The sequence below is a fragment of the Mus musculus genome, chromosome 2 (assembly GCF_000001635.26).
Source record: "Mus musculus strain C57BL/6J chromosome 2, GRCm38.p6 C57BL/6J".
Lineage (NCBI taxonomy): Eukaryota > Metazoa > Chordata > Mammalia > Rodentia > Muridae > Mus > Mus musculus.
The window spans coordinates 14689145-14708383 of NC_000068.7; the positions used below are offsets into that span (position 1 = coordinate 14689145).

General features: G+C 39.3%; 1 protein-coding gene and 1 pseudogene across 7 annotated transcripts in view; one reads left to right on the plus strand and one right to left on the minus strand.

Moving 5' to 3' along the window:
• Cacnb2 (calcium channel, voltage-dependent, beta 2 subunit) overlaps positions 1–19239 on the plus strand; it is a 384951-nt gene that overhangs the window by 85284 nt on the left and 280428 nt on the right. The gene's annotated exons all lie outside the window — the stretch shown is intronic.
• Positions 2953–4107, minus strand: Gm13311 (annotated as a pseudogene).

The window sequence follows — 19239 nt, forward strand, 5'->3', positions numbered from 1 at the left end:
CAGAGGACCTGTTAGCAAAACAAAAAGCACAGGAGAATATGATGATCTGTCATGGAACCTTTAATAGATAGGGCCCTGGGGAACATTTCAGATCCTGATATAGTTATATACTTTATAGTATATATTTTATATCTCACACTTATAATGTTTGACATTTACAAAGAACTGTCACAGTGCAATGTTACCTAAGATACAGTTATAACTGAGATCTAAAACGCTCCCCAGGGGCCTCTATTGTAGGTTCACTGACTGTAGTCTGGGTAATCTTTGTGCATTGCTGAAGAAAGGGAGCTTGGGCATTGCCAACCTGCAGACCAAACCACAAATCCAGTTATATCATTGTATTTGTTTATTCTTAGAAAACAAGACAGTTATTTCGGTATTTAGGGGTTGAGGCAGAAGTTCAAAACTCTAGCTGTATTTCTGCTTGGGAAAATAGCAGAGATCTAAAATTAGTCTTATTAGACCACAGATATGTACCCAGCCAAGTTGAATGTGGGATTTTGAAAGTTCACAGAGTTAAATAGTTCAAACTCTACAAAGCAAATAGAAAATGTACTTTTCAACATGTTTTTACTTTTCCTTGGTAAGCTATCAACATTATTTAATGAATGTATTTACATTTGTATGACCATAATATTTGAAATATTTGGCAATGTTAAAATGTCAAAATCAAGGTATTAATAATTGTTTTTTTAAAATAAATTCTTTAGTAGGTATTGTTATATTTTTGAAAGTCTTTTATGATGAATTTTCTTAATTCTTAACTATAAGTATGTTCCCTTATAGAGGCATCTATGGGAATATGGCAGCAATGACTAGTGTTACAATCATATTATGGAAGCATTTTTAGAGATAAATTTGTGATTGTTTCTAATTTTTGTGGTTAAGCAATTGAAAACTAGATTAACCTCAATAGAGTTAGAAACAGCATTAGTTTGGAAAAATGCATTTCTAGCTTGGCATGTCCTTATTATTCAAACAAGGAATCCATTCGTAAAGCACAAAGCATAGGAGGCTCTTACAAGTTGTTGCCCACCCAGCACACCTTGTCACACACAGCAGTAATTCATCAACAGTGATTCAAGAGTCACTGCTTGCAGCCCACAAGATCACCACTCATGTGTCCTGACACTCACCACCAGGAATTTTGAACATCACCATTTGTGTAGTTCAAAATCCACTGCTTTTAGACTGCAGCACTATACATGCACACACATACACACACACACACACACACACACACACACACACACACTCATACACACACACACATACTGTTGCCTTATTCTCAAATGAATAGTAATCTCCTAAATGGAATTATTATTAAAACCCAACTAAAGTGTTGTAAAATCAACAATGAACATTTCTGAAATAATGTAAAATTGAGTCCCTTGTGGAGAAACCGCTTCTGTCCCATTTCACCTTTACCCTTTGTCCCATTCTTCCTGAGTCCGTGAGTGTGTGTGTGTGTGTGTGTGTGTGTGTGTGTGTGTGTGTGTGTGTGTGTATGTGTGTGTGTGTGGAGTGTGTTTTATATCTGTGTGATATATACCAAACGAATAAATGTCAATTTCACATTGTAAGGAACATATTAAGTAATGGTTGACTCACTGAGGCATGATAGAAAATAAATCCATACAATAATGTATGACTTTTGTGGTAATACTTGTGCATTTGTGGGCAATATGATAGCTCTTTGAAACTTAAATACATTAGCAGGTCAAATGACAGTCACTATAAGAACAAAAACTTTAAATCAGTAAGACTTACTTTCTCTTGGCATCATCTATAAATGATAACAGAAGAGAAGCAGAGCTTTCATAAAGGACCCCGGATGCTTAGATCTCAGAGAAGTCTTTACGATCACAGAGCCAAGATTCCTGACATCATACTGCTTGACCACATGGAGAGAAAGCTCCCTAACTTAAAGTCCTTAGGAACCACTTCCTTCCATATGAGGTGCAACTGACCAAGGGGAAGAAATCCAGGGTGGGGACAAGTCAAGTCATGCTCTTGTACCTACAAACCAATGGTTTTGTACATAGGTGCAGCCTTGTTAAAGTAGATGTGGCTTTGTTGGAAGAAGTGTGTCACTGTGGGAGTGGGCTTTGATACCCTCCTTCTAGCTGCCTGCATGTCATTCTTTTCCTGAATGCAGTCAGATCCAGATGCAGAACTCTCAGCTCCACAAGTGCCTTGCATACCTGGATGCTACCATGCTTCCAACCTTGATGATAATGGACTTAATCTGCAATGCATCCATGAACAGACTTGTACTTCCTCTCTCCTGTTCTCCTTGTTATAACAAGGATGCCCATTACTCAACAGCAGGCACAGCTGCCATGGGTCAGAATGCCTTGCTTTATGGGAAAACCTTGCTTGTCATTTTCACCACTGATTTGGACCAAATAACCCTTCACTCTTCATCAAGAGCATCAGCAGCTACTTCTGTGGCTATGCACCTCTCATAGAATATATGAAGCTTGCCTTTGCCATCCACTTCAGTGAGTTTCTGATGGCCAGAGGCAGGGAAGGAGATATTCAGCCTCATCTTGACACAGCTAACTGCCTAGGGGGCATCTTCAAATATTCTTTGTATGAATACTAATAACTTTTGAAAAGAAATAATTAAATTTTTATTAATGCATCAAGCGTGTGTGTATGTATGCATGCACATGTACAACTGCCCATGCGTGTGTATGTGCGCACGTGCACAAACACACACACACACACACACACACACACACACACACATACATGGGCACATGCATATATACATACTGACACTTGCGTCACACTATGAACATGGAGGTAAGAGGGCAGCCTTCTGAAGTCCATTCTCTCCTTTCACTGTGGAATCCAGAGATTGAACTCAGGTTACATGTTTCCAAAGTGAACAGCAGCATCTGCTGAGCCATCCTACTGGCCATTTCAAAAAAATATTAAAAATTTTTTTTATTTAAAATGAAATATAAACATATTTATTAGGATGCTCAATAATGAACATGTTATCACTTTCTTCATGTGAGGGAGAATACACCTGACCCATGCTGTGGGAAGAACAGGATAAGGGCTCCCAACACGGGCATCAAATGGTTCCACAAGACATCCCCATTTACCAAGGAGAGGATGTTTCCTGCTAGCACTGTCTCTGCTGTAAGTTCCAGCAAATTGCCACGATCTCCACAGAATCCCTTTGAACTGACACTGCCCCAGATACGGGAGAATATCAGGCTACATACATCAAAAACACACAGGACATTAATAAATGGCACCCGGACATAGGCCCAACATCAAATTTCTTCAAATGATAAGGGGAGGGAGAGACTGCTACCCAAAGGAAGTTCCTCAGTGACAGTAACATTGATGAAGATCTTATATCAAAGGCACAAAGGACCAGGGTTACTGTCATCCTACCCTGCGCAGTGGAATAAGTTTGGAGATGAAAGTATACACTGTCCCTGGCTTAAGTTTCTTCTGGTTCTTCGTGTTGTTAAATGGTGACATCCTGCCTTTCACCTGTCCTAGCTATCATTTCATTTTTTATGGTAGAAGAGAATGAAGAGATGGTGAAAAACAACCTTATTAAGACAAAAATAAAAATATAAAATGCAGATGTAGCACAATATAATAGTAACTGGCTGAAAATAGTACATCCTAACAGACAATATGATACACAAAACAGGGTGGCAGTAGACAGGAACGGGCAAGGCCACAGCCTACACCAAGAGCCTTTCAATAGACTGCTGAATGGACTGGATCTGCTGCTTTAGTGAGAGTCTTCTTTGATGGTAACAGAACAGGTGATGACTGGCCTGGGATGCCACAGGCCCGTCCTAAAGCCTGCTTGGAGCGCACAAATATGTAGGGGACATTCTTGTCTTCACACAGCAGAGGGAGGTACGGGATGATCTCCAAGGGCTCAGCGTCTCCTGCCATCACAATGAACTCAGAGATGCCTCTGTTGAGGGTTTTGGTGGCTTCATTGGCTCCTTTCCGAAGCTGCTTGTAGTTACGTGACTGTTGAACAAGGTCCAGCAGCTTCTTGGATAGGTGGGCATCTGTGAGGGGATAGGCCTTCAGATTCACATCAGCCTCTGTCATGGCTTGAAGCAATTCCACTAAAATCAGGGACTAGACAAGGTTGCTCACTCTCTCCCTACCCATTCAATATAGTACTCGAAGTCCTAGCCAAAGTAATTAGACAACAAAAGGAGATCAAAGGAATACAAATTGGAAAGGAAGAAGATTCCACCTCACTCTAGTCAGAATTGTTAAGATCAAAATATCTAATAAAAAAAAGTTTTGGGGGGAAAAAAAAGATCAAAAACTTAGGTGACAGCAGATGCTGGCAAGAATGTGGAGAAAGAGGAACACTTCTCCATTGCTGGTGGGATTGCAAACTCGCACAACCACTCTGGAAATCAGTTTGGTGATTCCTCATCAAAGTGGACATAGTACTACGTGAGGACCCAGCAATACTTTTCCTGGGCAAATACCCAGAAGATGATCCAACATGTAATAAGGACACATCCTCCACTATGTTCATAGCAGCCTTATTTATAATACCCAGTAGCTGGAAACAACCCAGATGTCCCTCAACAGAGGAATGGATACATAATATGTGATACATTTATACAATGGAGTACTACTCATCTATTAAAAGCAATGAACTTACGAAATTCTTAGACAAGTGGATGGATCTGGAGGATATTATACTGAGTGAGGTAATACAATTACAAAAGAACACACATGATATGCACTCATATCATGGTGGATATTAGCCCAGAAGTTCGGAATACCCAAGATACAATTCAGAGACCAAATGAAGTTCAAAAAGAGGGAAGATGGAAGTATGGATTCTTGGTCTTTCTTAGAAGGGGGAACAAAATGCTCATGGAAAGAGTTACAGAGACAAAGTATGAAGCAGAGACTGAAGAAATGACTATCCAGAGACTGCCCCACCTGGGAATCCATCCCATATACAATCACCAAACCTAGACCAAATCCAGACTATTGTGGATGCTAACTTGTGCTTGCTGAGAGGAGCCTGATATAGCTGTCTCCTGAGAGGCTCTGCCAGTGTCTGACAAATACAGAAGTGGAGGCTCACAGCCATTCACTGGACTAAGCACAGGGTCCCCAATGAAGGAACTAGAGAAAGGACACAAGGAGCTGAAGGGGTTTGCAGCTCCATAGCAGGAACAACAAAGTAAACCAACCAGTACTCCTAGAGGTCCCAGGGACTAAACCAGCAACAAAAGAGTATACATGATTTAACTCATGGCTCTAGCTCCATATGTAGCTGAGGATGACCTAGTTGGTCATCAATTGGAGGAGATGCCCTTGATCCTGTGAAGGCTCTATGCCCCAGTATAGGGGAATGCCAGGGCCAGGAAGTGGGAGTGGGTGGGTTGGTGAGCATAGGAAGGGGGAAGAACATACGAGGAGGGTGTTTTGGGGGGAAAACCAGGAAAGGGGATAACATTTGAAATGGAAGTAAAGAAAATATTTAATAAAAAATAGAAAAAATAAAAATAAAATGGAACATGTAACACATAAAAACAAAACAAAGCAAAACAAAAAAACATGAAGGGATGCTGAATTTTGTCAAATGCTTTTTCAGTATCTAATGAAATGATCATGTGATTGTTTTCTTTGAGTTTGTTTGTGTAGTGGATTATGTTGATGGATTTCTATATATTGAACTATCCCTACATCCCTGAGATTAAACCTACTTGATTGTGGTGAGTGATCATTTTGATGTGTTCTTGGATTCATTTGGCAAGAATTTTATTGAGTATTTTTGTATCTAAGTTAGTAAGGGGGATTAGTCTGAAGTTTTTTTTCTTTGTTGGGTCTTTGTGTGGTTTAGGTATAAGTGTAATTGTGGTTTCACAGAACAAATTTGCTAGTGTTCTTTTTGTTTCTATTTCCTGGAATAGTTTGAAGAGTATTGGTATTAGGTCTTCTTTGAAGGTCTAATAGAACTCTGCACTAAACCCATCTGATTTTGTGCTTTTTCTTTTTCTTTTATTTATTATTTATTTATTTATTTATTTGGTTGAGAGACTATTAATGAGTGCTTCTCTTTCTGTAGGGGTTATGAGACTGTTTAGATAGTTTACCTGATCCTGTTTTAACATTTGCATTGTGGTATGTGTCTAGAAAATTGTCTATTTCAGCCAGTGTCCTTCCTTATCCTTTTTAATAACTTTTGGTTGAAAGTCAGTTTTATTCGATATTAGAATGGCTATTCCAACTTGTTTCTTGGGACCATTTGCTTGGAAAATTGTTTTCCAGCCTTTTCTTCTCAGGTAGTGGCTGTCTTTGTCACTGAGGTGCATTTCCTACATGCAGCAAGATGTTAGGTTCTTTTTACATGTCCAGTCTATTAGTCTATGTATTTTTATTGGGGGAATTGAGTCCATTGATGTTGAGATATTAAAGAATATTATTTGTTATTTTTGTTGCCAGAGGTGAAATTATGTTTATGTGGCTATCTTCTTTTAGGTTTGTTGAAAGATTACTTTCTTGCTTTTTCTAGGATGAAGTTTCCCTCCTTGTGCTGGTGTTTTCCATCTGTTATCCTTTGTAGGGCTGGATTTGTGGAAAGATATTGTATAAATTTCGTTTTGTCATGGAATATTTTGGTTTCTCTGTCTATGGTAATTGAGAGTTTTGCTGGATATAGTAGTCTGGGCTGGCATTTATGTTCTCTTAGTTTCTGTATGACATCTGCCCAGGATTTTCTAATCTCTGGTGAGAAGTCTGGTGTATTTCTGATAGGTCTGCCTTTATATGTTACTTGACCTTTTTCCCTTACTGCTTTTAATATTCTTGCTTTTTTAACGTATTTGATGTTTTGATTATTATGTGACAGGTGGAATTTCTTTTCTGGTCCAGTCTATTTGGAGTTCTGTAGGCTTCTTGTATGTTCATGGGCATCTCTTTCTTTAGATTAGGGAAGGTTTCTCATATAATTTTGTTGAAGATATTTGCTGACCCTGTAAGTTGGGAACCTTTACTCTCTTCTATGCCTAGTATCCTTAGGTTTGGTCTTCTCATTGTGTATTGGATTTTCTGGATGTTTTGTGTTAGGAGCTTTTTGCATTTTCTCTTCCTGTTGTGTCAGTGTTTTCTATGGTATCCTCTACCCCTGAGATTCTCTCTTCTATTTCTTGTATTCTGTTGGTGATACCTCCTGATCTGTTTCCTAGATTTTCTAACTCCAAGGTTGTCTCCCTTGGTGATTTCTTTATTGTTTCTATTTCCATTTTTAGATCTTGGATCATTTTGTTCATTTCTTTCGCCTCTTGATTGTGTTTTCCTGTAATTCTTTAAGGGATCTTTGTGTTTCCTCTTTAAGGGCTTCTACCTGTTTACCTATGTTCCCCTGTTTTTCTTTAAGGGAGTTAGTTACTTTTGTCCTTCATAAAGTCCTCTATCATTGTTGTGAGAAGTGATTTTAGATTAGAGTCTTGCTTTTTTGGTGTAATGGTGTATCCAGAACTTGTTATGGTGGGAGAATTGGTTTCTGATGATGCCAAGTAACCTTGGTTTCTGTTTCTTATGTTCTTATGCTTGCTTCCCGCCTTCTGAATATCTCTAGTTCTACCTGTGCTCACTACCTGACTGGAGCCTGTCCTTCCTGTGATCCTGGTTGTGTCAGAACTCCTCATAGTCCAGCTGCCTCTGTGATCCTGTGATCCTGTGATCCTGTGATCCTGTGATCCTGTGATCCTGTGATCCTGAGATTCTGGATGTGTCAGCGTTTTGAGAGTCAGTCTGCCTCTGGGACCCTGAGATCCTGGTGTGACCAAGCCCCTGGGATCCTGGGTGTGCTGGAGCACCTGGGAGTGGAATCTCTTCCGGGTGCTGTGGGACTGGCTGCAGAGTTCTTGCCCAAAGGTAAATTGGCACAGACTGGAAGGAACCTGAGCCACTGTTCGGGTGGAATTCCTGAGTTCTTGGATTCTGCTGCTCCCAGTTACTCCTAGTCGTGTTGGAATAGATGTTGTGTCCTCCTCACCCCTGATCCTAAGATCCTGGGCATGCTAGAGCGCCTGGAATTGTAGTCTCCCCTGATGCTGTGGGGAGCATGGTATTCTTAAGTCTTTTAGTTAGTTAGCAATGTTGCTACTTTTATATATTTAGTGGCCTTTACTTCTGATGTCTTGTTTATTTCTTTTAAATTTATAGATACTCAAATCTTAGGAGCTGGTCTCCAGTGCAAATATCTGTTTTCTCAGCTTTTCATTATCTAGCTTTATTCTCACTGAGGTACAAAAGAATAAGATCCTTAAGGAATTACACTGAGAATTAAAAATTTAATCATGGGTTCTGAAAAATCTATAGTTTGAAGAAGGCCTTTCAATATCATTACTTGAAGAGCCAAGCACATGTTAAGCTCTAACATGTAGGCATTGTGCTGAGTGTGTTAAGCATGCTAGCTTCCACTAGCAGGCATTTTTTTTCAGGTGTCATTATGTGTAATAGAATTACTAGACTAGGTGTTTTATGGCACACAAAAATTTAAAAAAGCAGATTCATCTGCTTGGGTCCTCATTTATTATAACAAATCACATTTAAAAATAAATTTCAAAGTGAATGTCAGTCTCAGACATCTGTTTCTCCTCCCTTTGTCTCCTCTGGTATATTAAACATGCCCAGCAAGAGCTTATGAGAGTGTCTCAACCATATAGAGAACATCATAATTGCTTACCACCACATCCTCCAAATTGCCAATATCTTCCTGCTCAGAGCTTAGAAGAATCCTATTTTGTGAGTGAAAGACTGTGAGCCCACAATGATGCTTATTCCCCAGGACTAAGATACACCAAAGATCCAAGACAGAGCAAGACCATGGAACATAGACTTCTAGCACAGAGCCTGGACTTAATATTTATGGATCCATATTATCTGTCTCGGGAAGGCACACTCTCCCCTCCCTTGTTCCAAGATTGTCAGGGAACAGTGTTAGAAGTTTATACATTGCCTCCAGCACTGTCTAATAGTTTCCTTCTGGAGCAATGAGCCACCTTTTTGCTGAGGCTTGAAAGAAAAATCAAGATCAATGAATGGTATTATAGAGAAACTGTAGTAGTGTGGGGTTGGCCTAGAAATGACATGAAAGACACACTATCTAGTGAGACTGTACTGTCTGTACTGTCACACATACACATAAATCTCTCCCTCCACACAGGTATGGTTCATAGCCTACAGTGTCTCTTCTATTACCCTGATGCCACCAACACCCTGGAGAATGTTTCAGTGATTGAAGCATATGCCACCCTTCTACCCTTTCTTACCCAGAATTTTGTGATGTAAACCTTCCTCTCGTGGAGGGGCTTGCTTTTGGGGGGGATGTTGTGGGAAATATTTAAAAATGACAACATCCTGCACTATATCCAGCTACTCTCTACTTTAGGGGCCTCAATCTCACAGCCTCCCTCAGCCATCTACCCCCTGTAGCTAATTGTCACAAATCCCCTTAACCCAGTGAATCAAAACTCTAGAAGCTTATAGTTTCAGTCAGTCAGATTTATTTATCGATAAAATCTCACCCCACAAAAAAATCCACACAATTTACTCTGAGCCAATTGATATTGATATAAAATGCCCACCTGGGTAAGGCAAATTGTTCTATAATTATCCATTCCTTATAAACATTCATAGCTACCTATGACTACCTGTGGTTACCTGTGGGGAGAAGGTTCACAGGTTCACCTGTGTACATGATTCACTCCTTGTCTGCAACCCCTCGTGGGAAAGCAGCATTAGCATCAAAATACAAGCAACACCAGGGCTATCCACAACAGGGGAATTATTGTCATCAGACATTCTAGCTCATGTCTAGGGAAATGCTGGGAAATTGGTTAATTGTACAGTAAAACTACAAGTTGTATTCATCCACAGGCTCAGAGATGCATATGATCAGCACTATTATTGATCTGCTGACAGAGGCAGCACACAAAAAGGGAACAGCTAGTGCTGGAGAACTGGGATAGGGTCTGGAGCAAGAAGTAGAAAGAGTCAAGATAGTGTTATAGGTTGAATTGTGTATTCCTTACTTCTTATAGAACATAGATGTGAGTGTGACCTTTTGGAGAAAGAGTTTTGCAGATGAAATTAAATTAAGAAGAGATTGTGGGCCAGGCGGTGGTGATACACACCTTTAACCCCAACACTCGGGAGGCAGAGTTAGGTGGGTTTCTGAGTTTGAGACCAGCCTGGCCTACAAAGTGAGTTCCAGGACAACCAGGGCTACACAGAGAAACCCTGTCTCAAAAAAACAAGAAGAGATTGTGCTTGATCAAGGTGAGCCCTGTCCAGTATGACTGATGCCTTTATCAGAAAGGAAAATAGTGACATAGATACAAAGAAGTGGGCATGTTGGGATGGAAAGGACAGTGGGTTAATAGATCTTGTAGCCCAGGGACTTTAGAGACTACTGAAAAAAAAAAAAAAACAACCAACCAAACAAACAAACAAACAAAAAACCCAAGAGCTTAAAAAGGCATGAGCTAGATCCTTCTCTGGTGCTTCAGAGAGACCATGGCTCTGATGATTCTTTGATGTGGAACTTTGGCTTTCAGGATAGTGGGAGAAAGATTTTTTCTATTGCCTTATGATTTCATCATATAGCACCCATTCATATCACTGTTTCCTAGAAATGAGCACAGGTAGACTTACCTGAATGAAGTCTTTGCCTTGAAAGAGTTATGTAGGTTGTAGAGAGCAAGGATGGGAATTGAGGAGCCAAATGATGCTCAGAAAGGAGGTTGGACCCATGGCGGAGTGGTATACCCATGTTAATCAAATTTCTGTTACTGTATCATATATCTGAGAGGCAATCACATTACAAAGTCAACAGGTTTCTTTTGACTCACAGTCTTGGAGGTTTTAATCTGATTTGTTGCCTCATAGCTTTTGGTCCTGAGCTGAGATAATTTATCTGTAAGAAATGCATAGCAAAACAGAACTTCTCACCTCATGGTCTGGAAGAAAAAGAGAAAAGAGGAAGGAAGTGAAATCCCCACCACCACCACCAGGAAAGTACATGCCACTTAGGATGTCTCTCTAGACCTTACCTCTTGGAGATTCCACAATATCATAATGGAATTGTACTGAGGACCAAGCAAACACTACTGAAGTGTTTGTGCTGGGGTTTTACAGTACTGTGATGTGTCTGAAGGCACAGTGGAATTCTAATCAGTGATGATGGTCAAAGGTTAGCAGGGAAGGCCATCTTATGCTATGCAACAAAGTCTGGCCTTGATCCACAGAGACTTTCATGGCTAAAAGATGCTGAAGGTTCCTTTAGCTCCATGCTTGTCACCACTTTCTTTGTAGCTGGCAGAATCTCCTAGTTTGAACTCAACTCATCTAGACCTCTAGAAATCTTCCAATTAGAAAGAGGGCCAACTGTACACTGATTCTAGGATGTAAAATATAAGGCTATTTTCTGAAACAAGTCTCCTCATTGCATTTGACATTCTATGGCTTCCATATCCACCCTAGACACAAGTTCACAATTGGCATATCATATGCTAGAATCCAAACCATGATTAGAGTCTGGATTTGCAGATTCTTGGCACCATTTCATGAATTCCTTCCAATTCTAATCTAACCATCACTTAACAAAGCCAGATTCTGATAGCTCCTAATCCAAGATGTCATAAAATTGCACTTCAAATACAATGTAGAAAACCAGAGTCTTAGGGTCTACTTTGCTGTGGGTCCTCAGGTCTTATTTTCTTATGACAAACCTATATAGCTACTTCATTTTTCTCCTTGTGTGATTAATGATGCTTCCACAGTTTTCTAATATAGTTTCCATTTCATATGAACCAAACAAAGACAAAAAACAAAAATTCCCAATACTATAAGATTTGTTTTAAATCATTTCATACAACGCATGTTGATAATATATATCCCTCGATTCCTTCCCCTATCACCTCCCAGACCCACCCTCACTTCTCTACCCCTCCAACTATGTGTCCTTCTTTTGTGTTTTTATAATTTATTGACTCCAAGTTTTGCTGCCAATAAATTTCTGGGTATAGGGCCATCCACTTAATCATAGTTAACCTATCAGGAGCTATATCTTTGGGGGAAACTGACTCTTCTGCTATGCTCCAGAAGCCATAAATGTCCATTATTCCTCAGTTAGGGCATGGGCTCATGAACCTCTTCCTACTCCATGCTAGGATGTTGATTTGCTTCATCTTGTACAAGTCTTCTATAGGCAAGCACAGCTGCTGTCAGGTCATGAGTCAATGGTCTTATCATGTTCTGAAGACACTGGTTCGCTCCAGTCTTCTGTAACCTCTAACTCTTACAATTTTTCTGGCCTCTTCCAAAATAGTTCCTAAGCCTTAGAAAGAGGTGTGATTTTTTTTTCTGAGCACTCCAAAGACACAGATTCTCTACACTTTAACTAGTTGTGAATTTCTGCATTAACATTGTTCACTGGACAAAGAATATTCTCTAATGAGATTTAGACAAAGAGATACTAATATAGAGGATAATCTGATACTGTTTCCATCTAAGCAGAGTAATGATAGTAGGTTCACTTTCAGAGCCCGATGGCTACACTTTCTTAAAGAACCATTTTATTTATTTTTAATAATATTTTTAAAATTTCACATGCATATATACAAAGTATTTTGATCTTATCCATCTCCTACTACACCACTCCAACTCCTCCCAGGACCCATTGACCACATCATCCTGTGTCTTTCTTTTCATGTCCAGTGTTATTCTTATTCTTATACTTACTCCCCACTCCCCACTGAATCTTATTAGCATTGGCCATATACAATACGTGTAAGACCATCCACTGGACCATGCGCAAACTGCTACAGACCACATCCTCAAAGAACAGTGACTTCTTTTCCTCAACCTACTTCAACTGTCAGTACCTTCTCATCTGGGATTCTTATAACTCTCCTCCCTGGCCAGTGCTGAATATTTGATGACCTTGATATCCTACATGTCTGTAATGACAGCCATAGCCATCTGTGCAATGGCTCCATCATGCCCAAGAGACATTGCTTTGCAACAGTTCCCTCAAATCTCTAGGTCTTAAAAGTCTTTTTCTCCTGCTCTTCCATGATATTCCCCAAGGGTGCAACTAGGAGATTGATATAGATGAGTCATGCACAGGTGAACACACATTACTCAGTGCTTTGACAAATCGTGAATTTCTGTATCATTCACTACCCACTGGGAAAAGAAGCTTTTTGGACCAGTGTTGGGGGGGAAAAAGGACAGGTCTACAGATTTATGGATTTGAGCATAAGTACCGAGGAGGTAGTTTGAAAGTGTGGTCATTTAGTGAAACAACATCAGGAGGCTACCCACTAGGGCCAATGGCATCCCCAGCCATGGGCTTTTCACCAGCCTTACAGTATCTTCCTTAGAGGTACACGAATTCCCTCCTGTGGAAGAGTTCTAAAATACAAACAAAAGTTTAATGGTTACCCCCATAACCATCAAGCTATGATGCACCAATGGGCACAACTTACCTGGACATTTGGGACTGAAGTATACAGGCTCCAATGCTGGATATGGCCATTTATGTCTTTTCTCCCCCAGTAGCTTAGATAGCATCTAGCAACAGTATGAAAGTTAGCCAGCAGGGAAAGTTTCCTCATTAGTTTACGACTGATTTCTCTATGTCCTGCAACAAAATTGTGTGGTGTTTTCAGCAATACGCTCTTCCTGTCTAGTTATGGTGGGTGGCTGAGAAGAATAATGGCCTATGCTGTGCCTCACTGATCAATGGGTCATTTGGAGATGTTTTAAAGGGTCACTTAAAATGATTATACTTAAATGCTGTCTCATTAGTGAACTAACATAAAATTGTAGGGATTTCAAATTTCTGCATGAATGCTTTAATATGTGCCAGAGAGCTTGATTCAGATAATGGTAACAGCCCCCTGCAGAACAGAGTAGAAAAGGACTAAGGGAAGAGATGGCACAGACCTAAGCCTGAGCCTGCCTGCTATCAGTGCTTATACCACCAAAAACTCTACTTCGTTTGGTCTATGGATGCCTAAATATGAAAGAGACCCACTTAGATTCTATCTAAAATCTATGCTTGTGAAATTGTGAGTTTACTTTTTAATTACAGAGGTAATGTGACCTCTTGGGAAATATTTTAAGATTTGGTGGCAGCTGTAATCTAAATGCTTTGATTAGGCATTGACTCAAAAAAAAAAAAAAAAAAAAAAAAACCTCCTGAAAATGGCTGCAATATTCTTTAGCAAAGCCTGCCACCTAGTGGCAACAATATGACTAACAAAGAACTTGGTTTTAAACCATAGAAAAGACAGAGCCCTTGAGTATGAGTGGTGAATATAATTACCATCCTATCTAGACAATGTTCTAAAAAATTTACTCTAGGTTGAAAAGAAGAAAGTGTTCTAAAAAATCACATGAATCTTCCATCTTAGTTCTTCTAGAAAAATTTAAATTTTACACTCACCTATTCCCAAATCTTGACCTTTTCGTCTGTCTCCAATAACAGTATACAGCGTGTGAGACCTGGAATCCTTTCCAGAATGTACGTAAGATGGCAGCCATGCATATTCCTCTTGTATTTTAGCTAACTGCTACAACAGCTGCAACAATATATTCACACTTAGTGAGGAAGTTAGTGGGGGATGGTTTGGACTTTTAAAAAAAATGGTGCCTGAGTCTTTAGCCTCGGTTGGCCTGGACCTCGTGGTGTTCCACAGGCTGCCTTTGAATGTGAAATGTTTCTCCTGTGTCTGCCTCCTCAATGTTGGGATTCCAGGCATGCATAAACTATCATGCCCAGCTCATATGGCTTTTGTGTAACCTCTTATGAAAAGAATGTTGGAAATTAATGAATGGGAGAGGCTAAATGCCTCATACTTCATATTTCATAATATTTTCATAAAAGGTTGAATGACTGGGAGGATGGAAATAGTTTGTGCTTTGAAGGAACACAGCACACACTGTATTTTTATTGAAATTCGAAAAAGGTCTTCAAACACATTCTCCCTGACATTTCCTTTGCTTCTATTTGACTGTCTCTTGGACAGTATTAGTCTACAATCCAAATAATGTGTTTCAAACACTTCACAGTGACTCAAATAGCTAAGTTGGGTTTTTTTTTGTTGTTGTTGTTGTATGTAGAACATAGCCCAGCTTTTGATTAAAGTCTTATGTGGATAGAGGCCTAAGGTTCCCTGAAGAGCCATGTGGTGTAAGGCACTCTGAAGGGGTCCTGCCCAGTTTTAGATTTTAGAAATATGTCTGTCCTGGGAAAGTTAGGGCAAAAAGAGAAAAAGCAGATGGATCATTACAGGCTTTCATACGGGATCAACTCCTAGCATATCTCTAGATTTTCTTAGACACTTCAGATTTTACACATCTCAAACTGAACTGTGACTGTACCTCTTCCAAACATGCTTCCTTCTGTGTCTGTCTCACAGCAAAAGGTACTTCTCTCCTCAATCTGGTTATAGAAACCATTAGACTACAAGTCATTTTTGGTCGCTGTCTTCCTCTCTCCTTATATCCAGAAACCAAACCAATAAAAAAAAAAAAAAAAAAAAACCCACCAAAATCACAACAAATAAAGACCTAAGTGTACAGCCTCAGATTGAATTCTTGTCCGTGGAACAAGGCTCAGATCTGGTCAGAAAGTGATGTTTGAGAGATGACTCAGCGTTTAAGAGCACTTGATACCTTGCAGAAGACCTTGGTTCTGTTCCCAGCACCCACATTGTTGTGGTTCAATATGCTTGAATATACTACTCACCCATTCAGAGTAGTACTGTTAGGAGGTGTGGCCTTGTTGGAGTCACTGTAGAGGTGGGCTTTGAGAAACCCTTTTCCTAGCTGCCTAAAAGATAGTGATAGTTTTCTCCTAGAGGCCTTCAGATCAAGATGTAGAACTCTCAGCTCCTTCCCCAGCACCATGTATGCCTGCACACTGCCATGAGTGGCATCATGATAATAATGGACTGAACCTCTGAAACTGTAAGTCAGCTCCAATTAAATGTTGTCCTTTATAACACCCATGGTCACAGTGTCTCTTCACAGCAATGAAATCCTAACTAAGGCACACATGGAGGAACACAACCAGCTGTCACTCCAGTTCCAAGGGCTACAGTGCCCTCTTTTACTTTCAGGTCACTGGCACTTTCAGGTACATGGTATACATATACCCATGCAGGCAAAAACACTAATACACATAAATTATTTTAAAAGATGCTAATTACCTCCAAACAGCCATCCCATTATTGTACCAGTGCATGTATCCTCCATGGTAGGTCAAGATTGTAGCTTGCAGGGTCTACTCCTGGAAAAGACAATTGATGTGTTTTTCCTTGGCAGCCTACATGGTACCTCCTATCCCTGTGAACGCTAGCCAGCCAAAAGGAAATTATCTTCCTAATATGCTCAAGACTGATTTTTTATTTCCTGCAGTCAAAGTGTGTAGTGTCTCCAGTACTCTCTACTTATGGTAGACAAAAAAGAGCAGTGATATGCAGGTGTTGCTTTTGCAGGCCTTGTGTGCTTCTTTGTCTGATAACCTACAGGGAACTAGCCCATAATTATCATTTGATAACTCACGTCTTGCACTGTTCACCCATGCAGAGTACCTCCATTCAAACTTCATTCTAAAACTGGTGGAGTTGGAGAAATGCTTCAGAGTGTTCGGGGTGATCTTCGAAAGAACCCTAGATCAGTTCCCAGAACACTCACCAGATGGCTTTCAACTGACTCTAACTCCAGCTCTAGGTGATCCAGTACTAGCTTCTGACTTCTGTAGATACGTGCACTCAAGTGCCATAACCGTACACAAACACATATACGTACATGCAATTGAAAATCAAATCTTTTAAATAGATTTTAAAGAGCATTTTGTTGTTATTTTTTAAACTAGTATGCTTCCATAAGGCTTTTTCATAAATCCTCAGTGTTGGTTAAATTGCTCCTTCCTCATTCCTCTGCCCCTTCCCTCCATCTCTGCTTAAACCTTCACTACCAAATATACCCCTTCTTCCATACCACACGTGTTCTGCTATCTCCTCTTATTATATATTTTGATTGGGTTGTAAGATAGTTGGCCTCCACGTGGCATTTCAGACACCTTTCCCATTGGTTAATCATCCCCCCTAGAGTGTTCTCACTTCTCCTCTCTTTCCAATTCCCTCCCCACCTCTTCCCATCCCTCTTGTTCCACCTCTCTACTATTATTTTAGATAAAATGTACACACTAACTTGTATAATTAAAGTTAAAAACCAAAGGGGAATTTGTCCCCCTAACTATACTGTACATTTCTATAGCTAATTCAGTTTTAAAGTTAACCTGGGAACATACATGTTCTTTTGATCATTTTAATTTATATCAAATTCTAGTAAATTTTCTTTTATAGCACATTTAAAAGGATTTGGGTTTTAAATTTTTTAAATTATGTGTGCATATGTATATCCGTGAGAATGTGCATGCATTAGTACCAATGTTCTTTGAGTCCAGAAGAGGGTATTGGAGCCCTGGAGCTGGTGATATGGTCGCTGAGAATAGACTGTAGGTCCTCTGGAAGAACAGAAAATGCTCTTAACCCCTGAGCTGTCTCTCCAAGAAGAGCCAAGGAAGTTACTTTGAAAAGTTTGTAAAAATAGTAGTGTTGACTAAAATGAGCTTCGGAATTATGTTATATTTGAAACAGAAACATGCCAAGCAAGAAGATGGGTCTTTGTATTAATATTGAAATAACAATGAATAGAATATTCAGGAACAAACTATATTTAAATATATTGGAGAATATCAACATTCAACCCTCATATTTAACATTCATTAAATTAAAATACTCTCATGTATGTAATAATAAATGAAACAGGTTCATTTTAGAATAAATACATAAACAAGGAATTCCCTTTTATAAAATTGAAATCTCATTTGGCCTTCACTGTATGTAAAATGTAATAGTGTAAATAATGAAACAATAGAACATTAGTTCTTCAACAGGCAGTATAAAATTATAGTGGTATAATTAATTAAGTAACTTAAAATTAGATCCATATTTTGTGTCAAAACTAATTAAAGAGTTAAAGATAGCATGACTTGAAAACAGCATTGGACAGTCAACAAACCATAGGAAGAATGCTTCTTTATAAGGATAGTAGAAAGGTTAGACAGCTTCTACAGGAATCGTTAAAGCCAGCATGATGGCTCAGCAGATAAACTTGCTTAGTATTTACTGTGCAACTAGAGTTCAACCCCCAGAACCAACTCTGAATTGTGCGCGTGCACACACACACACACACACACACACACCATGCAACACACATGTAGAAAAAAAACAGTGAAAAGGTAGAAGGTGATAACTATTTTAAAATATTATGCCTCAACAAACAAGTCAAATGGAAACAACTGTCATGAATAACTTGATGTAGAAATATAAAGAATTAGCATATCATATAAAGAGTTTATATGAACCATAAGGCAAATGCAATAAGCTGGGCTTAATTATATGTATAAGTACAGGTAAGTAAAGGTGATAAAATACATAAAAATTATGCAAAAAGAACTTTGAGGATGTATGTGAATTAAATTTTTTGATACTTTCAAATTTTGCCATTAATGCATTATGTGTTTTCAGTAAACATCAAACATTATACTACATCTTAAGAGTGACAGGGCTTTTTTTTTTTTTTGTATGTAAAGATTCTATTTTTGGAATATACCAAACTAAATACGCAAAATCTCTATATGCCCACAGGAACGTAGACACTTGACATTCCTGGTAAAATATTTAATCAAGTTGAAAAGTAAAACACATGGTTGATAAGATTCTTTGCTACCTGAATCAAATAGTGTGGGTAGCCTGTATAATGACCAACTCCTCTTCTTATAGGAAAACGCCCATAGATAACACACTGGTGACAACTCACCAGACTTGTGTTGGGGATCTGTGGATAAATATCCCTGTGCTTGGATACCCTGGGACTTTGAGCTGAACCCTAACTCTATCACTTGTGAAGAGTGTGTCCTTTACATGTCATTGCACCTTAGACTCTGTTTCATCATTTGAGGAACCAAGTTACACCGATGACAGTGTTGAATCAATAGGGAGACTTAAGTAATTCCATGGTGATGGGTGGAAGTTGCTACCTGTTTAAAGCTCTCGGTCAAGAAAACCACTTGTTTCTGCCCTCTTGTGTCTTCGTACAGTTCCTGAAGTACTT